We start from the raw sequence: 10,170 nt of genomic DNA, 5'->3' as shown, positions 1-10,170 counted from the left end.
AATTTATATATGCTTAATGTGAAACATAGGTATTATGGTGTATGGTATAATGTCGCAAAGTATATAGGACTTGGTTTGCACTTTTGCGAATATCATAAGCTATTATGACAGTACTGGATTATATAATATCATCAGATGATTGTCGCTCAAATCATTCATTGTGATTGAATGTTTTTGTACTTTTGTTTATAATTAAATTGTGTAGTGTGTGTGGCGCTTGTGGGCTCAGCCAAGACTTGATAGTTCCCAGATATATAATATGACAGTGGAAGCACAGACGAAAGCAAAGAAGGCCACTAATGAGGCGAAAAACAAGAAGCCACGAAAACATGACAAGGGCAATTGGTATTTGTGGAAAATCCGGATCAAATGCTCATCCAGTAAGTATAAACTCATAATTTGCGAAGGTTTGCCTACCAAATATCATTGCAGACTTGTACAGACTGCTTATTTAGTTAGTTGACGGACAACTAACGAACGGTTTTTTCAGTACCGTAGTTCTAGTTCTAGATGCACATTTGGAAAAATACTAGGCCGTAATAGTTTCCAAACAACTAAAGAGCGCCTGTCGTTAGTTGCGAGTTTTCAAATTTGAGTAATTCTATAGTTGTGCTTATTAAAAATCCAGTAGTGTGTACAAATCTGGGACCTTGCCAACTATATTATTATCCATCTGTTTTAGATGTATGGGAGAAGGCTTATAATGACATGAAGGAAGTTGTGGACAATAGTAGCTTGCCCTCCTCTTCATTGTCTGAATATGAAGAATGACAACAGTCTAAACGAAAACATCAGCCGCCCAAAAAATTTTAGGATAATTCTGTTTCAACTGATGATCAAGGTATCGGTATATACTCTGTTATTCTGCCTAATATGTTGTACACAGAATATTCATATATAAATTTTCATACTTTGTAGATGATGTGTTTCCTTCAAAGAAGAAAAGTAATCCAAGTATTCAGACACAAGGCATGCTAATACCAATTCTAAGAATGCGGCCATCTCCTGATTCTGGCAATAAAAGTGTGACAAGCAAGGGTGCTGTGTTCAATGATGCTTGCAATGCAAGTTTGCCATCATGCGGAGAGTGTTCAAGAACATCATGATTCCAACATTGAATGTAGCGGCCAGTTGCAGGGAACTAACCCATGCAGTAAGCTCGTAACACTTTGATTCATTCTCGAATTTGAGTTATAGCGTCGCTCTGTTTTCTAGACGCTCCTTCATTTGTAAGCAATGTTGAACTTAAAAATCCTGACTTGTCAACAACGAGGCCTGTTACAAAGTGCTGGTAAGATTATCACATATGATTAATCCAGCTTTCTTATATTCAAATAATTTTTTAGCTGCTCCGTGCACACCATCAACTCCAACATCTGCATACAGTGACCACTCAATTTCTTTGATGCGTAAAGATATCAAAGAATTGAAGTTAGAGATGAACCAGATGATGGACCTCTGCTCCAAGCAGATCAACCAGATGATGAATCTCAGTAAAGGTCACATCATCACCGATTCAAAAAACACAGTACCACAACCCCAATCTTGCTGGAAGATCTTATTGAAGACCCCTGTCAAATCTCATCTGGAACAACTGGAAAAGAACTCGATTAACTGTGATTGCAAGAAGTCTAAACTGGTATGATTTTCTTGATTAGAGCAAACTTTGCCGGACTATCTAACTCAGACTTGGCCAAAGTGCGGCCCGCAAACCATTCTGAGCGGCCCGCGTGTCCATTTCTTGAAATTCAAAACACAAAACCTACTTTTGAAAATTTAACCGTAAGCTTATAAACTGGGCCGGAACGGAAATATACCGCAGTTACGCAGCCTACGTCTCTCGCAAGCTCGCATGCGTGATCCATGTTCAACATAAAGCCAATGTAGCAAAGTATGTCATAACAATTTAAATCACAATAAGTCACTCTTTCCATTTAGTTCAAACCTTCTTTGTTGCCATTGTCACATTACGCATTACACGGTCTGTGCTTCAAATTGTTTCGTGATAGGCTACGTTTCTTCGTAAATCAAGTCAATAAGAGCTCGTTTTTACTATGAGACATCCTCCATGAACGATAAACGGGCATGTCAAAAAAGACCGCCGAAAGCAGAAATGCAAAGACGGAAAGGAACACTAAACACAGGGCCGCACCCTAAACCCTCCACTTCGAGAAGGCCCAAGCTGGAATTGTGGTCCAAAGTTATTTTGTAAATTAAGCTAAATTATATAATAAACTTCATTGAAATTTTCTTAGTGCTTCGTGTGATTTATTGTGGCCAGACTTCTTGATATTAATCCGAGTAACCCAAGGCTTGCTGTACCCATGTATAATACGCACCCCACTATTTTAGGGCAAAAAATCGGTAAAATTTTGCGCATTATACATGGAAAATTACGGTATATGTCGATTTCACCAAGCCGCAACTGTTCGGAAGGCAGCGATCAAGACAAGCTATGCAGTACCCCAAATACCTTTCCTTCAAGTTAATTGATGTCTATCTAACTTTGTTAGTGCTGGGCTAAATTGAGTACCTAAAATTTAATAATAAACTGAACTGATGGAAGTTATTTTTCATTCTGGCACAAACCACTATCATCAATTGTATTTTGTACTTCAGGTATATGCTTTGAACAAATTTGACTCTTTACAAGACTATTAAACGTAAGTTGTTACTAATATCACAATCGTAATTACAAATTCCTCAATAACGGAGAGCATTTTTACCGAGGTATGGTATTTTGATTTCCGTTTTTGTGAAAGCATAATTGCAAATTGTTGCTGACCACACAGCCTTATAAGCCCTCGTTTGAAGTCATCTTTTACTGAGATCCGACATGGCGAAATCACAAACAAGTGCATTGATTGTGAAACTCTGTGTTGGGTCGGGAATGTTTTGAAATACCAATTTTGACACTGCGGTAATCGCATTCGAGAGAGATTGTTACCGCTGGCGCAGATTGCGATTTGCTGCATTGTTTTGTAATGCCGCCCCTGATCTACTTATATTATCTTTAAAGGAGCATGTAAAGTGGCTCATCCTACGGTCGAGAATCAAACAATTACAGTTAAAGTGGGTGGATTTCTAACTGTTATTGGAGCTTGCAAGGTAATTTTGTTTATGAAGTTGACGTCTGTGTAACAGCTGTGCTCTTTATCATATTATTTGACAGTAAGTGAATCGTTGCTACCTCAAGCTCTGCTACCATTCATCTTCAGAACACTATACCAGTGGTTCCCAAACTTCATGATATTTTCAGTTATTTTGTAATCGCGTAATGCAACTTTGACGTAATATAATTAAAAAAAAATTTATAGGAAATATTTAATTTTGTCAATATTGTCGGTCTTGCATAAATTTTTGATCCTCTCGTTGCACTTGCTCAGATTTAGCGGTGGAACCAATGTCACCGAAACTTTTGGGCAAATAATCAATCACTCATTTCAAACTCCTTTCAATTCACATTTCAACAGGGGAAGCAAGTTTATCCTCCACTGGTCGCATTTGTACCGCTTGGGGGGCTCAGATTGCAATGGCCTGACCCATGTTCCCTCTAAGCTGCACACATGCGCAATTGCGCAGTGCTGACACGGTCTCTGCGAACAGAAAATTCAAGCTGCACACAAAAAAAATCGGAAGCGATGTCATTTTTTAGTCGTTACGCACTGCTGTCCAGGGGACCGCGCAGTGAGTTGGTGAGTGTGTCCAGACTCGTCAAAAAGTAGAGGGAACATTGGGTCTGACTATTCTGGTCCGGCTATTTCGGTGGCGAACTGGAGGCATGGCAAATTTGGCTCAATTCCAACGTGTAGAAGTGAAATTGTTGAGATACAAAATTATGGTTTTGAAATTTCTCCTCTACTGGTTGGGATTGCGCCAAATTTGGTATGCATTGTTTTTTTTACAATTTCATAGGGATGGACGGCAAAATTCAAAAATTAATTTAATTTTTTTAATAAATTGAAAATTTTGTAACTTATAACTTAGCTCAGGGGTAGTCTACATATAGCTTTCATCCGACTTTGATGAGATGTAGCGACACGTATGGTGTCGCAATAAACAATGCAAAAATGGGAGTGGAAACGGTGACTTTTGTCCCCCGGCAATGACAACCAACGGCAACAAAAATAATTTCGATTATATAATAACAGCAAGTTGACGCTGAAGTTACCGATTATTCCGGCAGTGTCATAAGTCACATGCCCTTGAAAGGGTGTGCATTAAACTCGGACTAAAGTGCATTCTTCATGTGGAAGTACACGGCATCAGCGCAACGAGTCGTAATGGATTTAGGATTTAGCTCAGTACATTAATCTTTGGAGTTGGCGAAAAATGTCCGATCTTGAAGTCATTGTACATAATTTAAGAGCAACATGAATTGATTGTATCGTTGGTTTTAATGTTTTGACATCGCAACTTTAATAGGTACACAACATACTATATGTACATTGTGTACAGCTAGCTATAGTATCCCGTTCACCAAAGAAATGTTTGAAGCTGGCTCAGAGTAATCAATTCATATATGTTATAGGATGACGATAAAGGAGACAACAGGAGCAAGACTGTTATCGAGGAGGCTGATGATTCAGATACCGATAACATGGACTAATGCCAATGCAGAAATATTTGCTGAAGTGATTGCACAGTTCTGTATCAAGGCCCAATTCTTGCTAACGTATTGTTGTGTCACGGATTGTTATTTTACCTTCATTCTTCATCCATTTTTATTGCAATTTTCCGTCAAGGTCTTGTCCAGTGCATTTTTTGTATTTTGAACTGGTATAATATAGAATAAAAAGCCATACATGATTTGTAAAACTGACGATTCGTATTCGTTCATATGTGAAGTGCAGCATATAGCAGGTTTAGCCAACCAGGGTTCAGGGTCACACAGGGTCGAGTTGTGCAAAAAATATATTATAGGATATCGTTGAGGATGTTTATCAGGATATCTTTGAGGATGTTCATCAGGATATCTTTGAGGATGTTTATCAGAATATCTTTGAGGATGTCCATCAGGATATCTTTGAGGATGTCCTACAGGACATCTTATATATATCCATTTCTGTCGACAAATGTATATATTTTGCACATAGTTGAAGGACATCTTTTGAACTCATGGAAGATGTTTAAAAAATATCTTTAATAAGTTTTGTGTTTGCTGGGAGATTGAGACCGAGTCCTATTGGGCCGATGGCGAATTGGATTTGGTTGTTAGCATTGGCGTCGGCAATTGCCTTTGCGATGGCAAGAGTGTTGTCTGCTACATCGACATCGATGCCGTGACCACCAGATTGAGACTGAGTCCTATTGTGCCGATGGTCAATTTGATTTGGTTGTTAGCATTGGCGTCGGCAATTGCATTTGCGATGGCAAGAGTGTTTGTCTGCGACATCGACATCGATGCCGTGACCACCAGATTGAGACCGAGTCCTATTGGGCCGATGGTGAATTTGATTTGGTTGTTAGCATTGGCGTCGGCAATTGCATTTGCGATGGCAAGAGTGTTGTCTGCGACATCGACATCGATGCCGTGACCACCAGATTGAGACCGAGTCCTATTGGGCCGATGGTGAATTTGATTTGGTTGTTAGCATTGGCGTTGGCAATTGCCTTTTCGATGGCAAAAGTGTTGTCTGCTACATCCACATCAACATCGACATCGAGATTGTTACCACCAGATTGAGACCGAGTCCTATTGTGCCGATGGTCAATTTGATTTGGTTGTTAGCATTGGCGTCGGCAATTGCATTTGCGATGGCAAGAGTGTTGTCTGCGACATCGACATCGATGCCGTGACTACCAAATTGAGACCGAGTCCTATTGGGCCGATGGTGAATTTGATTTGGTTGTTAGCATTGGCGTCGGCAATTGCCTTTTCGATGGCAAAAGTGTTGTCTGCTACATCCACATCAACATCGACATCGAGATTGTTACCACCAGATTGAGACCGAGTCCCATTGGGCCGATGGTGAATTTGATTTGGTTGTTAGCATTGGCGTCGGCAATTGCCTTTGCGATGGCAAGAGTGTTGTCTGCGACATCGACATCGAGGCCGTGACCACCAGATCGAGACCGAGTCCTATTGGGCCGATGGCGAATTGGATTTGGTTGTTAGCATTGGCGTCAGCCATTGCATTTGCGATGGCAAGAGTGTTGTCTGAGACATCGACATCGAGGCCGTGACCACCAGATCGAGACCGAGTCCTATTGGGCCGATGGCGATTTGGATTTGGCTGTTAGCATTGGCGTCAGCCATTGCATTTGCGATGGCAAGAGTCAATCGATCGTTATGAAATTTGAATCATAAGGTCGCTTTAGAAAATGTCCTAACGTTGGGCAAAATCCGTCATTATTAACACGATTTGCAGTAGAAGCACAGATAGTCGACAAAAATACTAATATTGCTTTCAGAATGGATTCGTTGCAATAGAATTTAGTAACTCGAAGACTTTTCGTGTGCCCATTCGGCACAATATGAAGCATGATCAGATTATGGAAAGAGATCCAAACGAAAGCTGAATTGGCAAAGTGTGGCGTAAAAATGCAATAATAAAACGGAACGCTAGGCAAATCAGCTGTACCGGCAATCATAATAAAGAGACGACAGAAAATCAAATTGTATATTACACAGACAATTAGCGGTAGCCTATATATTAATTGACAAATTTAAGATTGTATAGAAACTGCTCCTCCCGGCGTAAATAATGATTGGTCAATTTTAGAGACAGAGACAGATGGGAAGCAGATCTACATTTAGCAATCATTCCTGCGCTGTTAACTATTGATAAGGTGCACACGAAAAGTGTTGGAGTTATAAATTCCACTGCGATCAATGTAGACCTGAAAGCAATATTGAAGTTTATTACCGCCTCTCACATATTCAAATAATACGAATGTTCGATAGATAATCCGATGCTAGCTATACTAGACTTGCTCGTATAGCTTCATCTACATCCCAACTTTCAAGTAATTGCACCACAGTAGTTCAATTCCTTTCAGGTATGAAACAGACGTATGTCGGTGTATATCGAATAGTTCGACGAGCAAGATCGTCGCATATCCTAACTACTAGAAGCCTAATAATCAAATCTGAATTTGACGAAACCGGACCAGGACCAGGACGGGGCTCGTACACTTTCGGACCAAAAACACATTTTCTCCGAAAGGCTGTAGTCAGTTTGGTCCGAAAGTGAACGAGCCCCGTAGGTCCGTCTTTTAGTAGGTAGTTTGCAGTATCATATTAAGTCGCCCATTCCTCCTTGTTTAGGCCTATTGTCTTCTACAACGACATCGAGGCCGTGATCACCAGATTGAGACCGAGTCCTATTGGGCCGATGGCGAATTGGATTTGGTTGTTAGCATTGGCGTCAGCCATTGCATTTGCGATGGCAAGAGTGTTGTCTGCTACATCGACATTGACGCCGTGACCGCCAGAATGATCACCGTCCACATTCAGACCGAGTCCCATTGGTCCCATGGCGAATCGGAAGTTGTTGTTGGCGTTGGCGTGAATAATAGCATCACCGCATCCGTAGTGAGGTCCGCCGGCTGCGATTGCTTTAGCACCGTCGTTGTTTCCGAGATTTAGGTTGATTCCGCTCATGTTCATACCAGCGAAGACGTCACCATATTGGCCTTTGCCTCCGTCGGTGGTCACATCGATTGCCAGCTCTATATTGACGTGTGCGTCAGCGATGGCGAGAGTGTTGTCTGCTACATCGACACCGTGACTGCCAGAATGATCACCGCCCACATTAAGACCGAGGTTCATTGGGCCCATGCCGAATTGGAAGTTGTTGTTGGCATTGGCGTGAGCAATAGCATCGCCGCTTCCGTAGTGAGGTCCGCCGGCTGCGATTGCTTTAGCACCGGCGTTGTTTCCGAGATTGAGGTTGATTCCGCTCATGCTCATACCAGCGAAGAGGTCACCACATTGTCCTTTGCCTCCGTCGGTGGTCACATCGACTACCAGATCGCTATCGACGTGTGCGTCAGCGATGGTGAGAGTGTTGTCTGCTACATCGACATCGACACCGTGACCGCCAGAATGATCACCGCCCACATTGAGACCGAGTCCTATTTGGCCAATGGCGAATTGGAAGTTGTTGTTGGCATTGGCGTGAGCTCGCGCCTGTAATAACAACATCATACAGACAGTTGAATCATCCGTTTTATATGTTATATGCAGGCCCGTAACAGCACTTCGTCAGGCCCCCCCAAAACGTTGGCCGTGGGCCCCCCATAGGGTGATAAACCTAACTTCTGGGGGGCTTCGCCCCCCAGACCCTCCTTTGGCTGTCCGCTTTTTAACACTATTTTACATCTGCATTGGGTGTACGTTTAGTGAATCAGCTTTTCCCGCTTAGACGCGCGAAGCGCGAAAAATTTCAGAAAATCATGATTGAATCAGGCAATATGATCGGGAATTACATATATATTGCTATCAATTTTGATCCTCTCCCTGCTCACGTAATCAGATTTACCGGTAGAGCTGAGCGAGGTATGTTTTAAAACGTAGGACCGCCCAATAATAATTAGACATCTTCGGGCGTATACCCGTTGGCAGGAACGAAACAGCACTTCGTCAGCCTCGCCCCCCCCCCCACAAAAACTTGGGTTTGGGGGTCTCATAGGGTGATAAACAGACCCCCTCATCACAGTGTTCGCTTTTGCCACGAACTTAGCTGCACTGTTTAGTGAGCCAGCTCGAAGCGCGAAAATTTTCGATAATTCATGATACAATCGGTCAATAAGATCGGGAATTGCTAATATATTGCTATCAATATCTTGTCCTCTCTGCTCACGTTATCAGATTTACCGGAAACTGTAGGGCCCGTAAATAACAATTAAACATCTTCGGGCGGCCGGACCCGTTGGTATGACTTCGTTACATGATTTTATTTCGTGACCTCCTGTCTGCTATATCAAAAATATAGAATCGCTCAAACGTACTAAACTAAAAGACGCACACGATTTCAAATTGGTATTTCTTCACAGGTATATATTTTTTTCCTGCTGGATGGTATTTGTCTTCTGAGGTTCAGATTGCCAAGACAGGAAGCAACATATGGCGCCAGTCATCTAGGCGCCTATGGACAATTAAACCTATTATTTTGTACCTATAACGAAGTTTTCGGTCTGCGTAAGGGCAGTCTGTTTCGGCTAAGATTTTCGCGCTGCCGATCGTTCTGGCACACTTCTTGGAGTCGCATGTAATAAGTCCTAAATCGTTATATATCTTGGTGCGTAGTGGTGTATTAATGGCCAACGCCGATATGTCCATTTCTATAAATCTTGCGTGTTTTTTCTTGGGGGAAGAGTACCAAATAATCAAGATATTTGGCAACTTTAAATCGCGCGCAGCGCGAAAAATTTTGGAAAAAATCGCATAAATTTTCAAAAAATACTCTATAATTTATGCTAATTCACGAAATAATTTGGGGCCCCCTTCGAGCTCGGGCCCCCCCCAATTGGGGGGTTTGGGGTGCGGCAGTTATGGTGCTGGATATGAAGTTACTTTAGACTTCAATGAATAGATGTTGATCATATGCCCATATACTGACGAACCTGTATCGGACATTCGATGCGTAGAACACGTTTCAAATTGATATGAAATGAAGCAACAAGAGAAATCGCGCGCCTATGAGAAGTGTCAAACGAGGCAATATATTTACTTACGATGGCCTTGTGCAGTTGCAAATTGAACATTTTGTTAGTTATGTACGTTGAATAGTATCTATAAGATCAGTAACATGGATTTGGACTTATATAACTGGACCAGGCAAAGCCAAATAAACACAAATTACAAGGCGCGTTGCCTCTATCGCGATGACGTAATCAGTGGCGGCCGTGAGTAATGCGTATAACGAAAACTTCCCAGTCGCGGTGCGCTCGACTGCGTAAAGGTATCAAGGTCAGCAATGTCTTGTTTGAATGCTGAAATTGATATGTAAGACAACCACGTGGTCATTCACCATGGAAAGGATTATGTATCACGTCACGTGAAAACGAAAAACAAATTTCTCTTTCACTTTTGAGAAATCGTGTAGACTTGTTTCAATATCATCGTCACCTCTCTCTCTTGAGCCTTTCGAGTAGCTCAGTTGGTTAGGCTGCTATTTCCTGATCACGGCGATGTATTGGGCGTCGGTTCTAGTCCTGTTGTTC

General features: G+C 41.8%; 2 long non-coding RNA genes across 2 annotated transcripts; both read left to right on the top strand.

Moving 5' to 3' along the window:
- Positions 1-211: 211 nt before the first annotated feature.
- On the top strand, positions 212-2,028 carry LOC145433791 (uncharacterized). Its single transcript, XR_013913188.1, has 4 exons — positions 212-380; positions 683-841; positions 919-1,153; positions 1,216-2,028. It is a non-coding gene; the product is annotated as an uncharacterized LOC145433791 (long non-coding RNA).
- A 606-nt stretch (positions 2,029-2,634) lies between these two features.
- LOC145433793 (uncharacterized) lies at positions 2,635-4,820 on the top strand. The gene is made up of 3 exons (XR_013913189.1): positions 2,635-2,663; positions 3,020-3,108; positions 4,532-4,820. It is a non-coding gene; the product is annotated as an uncharacterized LOC145433793 (long non-coding RNA).
- Positions 4,821-10,170: the final 5,350 nt, after the last annotated feature.

This window comes from Botryllus schlosseri, chromosome 2 (genome assembly GCF_051294905.1).
Source record: "Botryllus schlosseri isolate E-star chromosome 2, Bs_hap1, whole genome shotgun sequence".
NCBI lineage: Eukaryota > Metazoa > Chordata > Ascidiacea > Stolidobranchia > Styelidae > Botryllus > Botryllus schlosseri.
The sequence above is the reverse complement of the archived record's forward strand: the minus strand, read 5'-3'. Positions and strand labels throughout refer to the sequence as shown.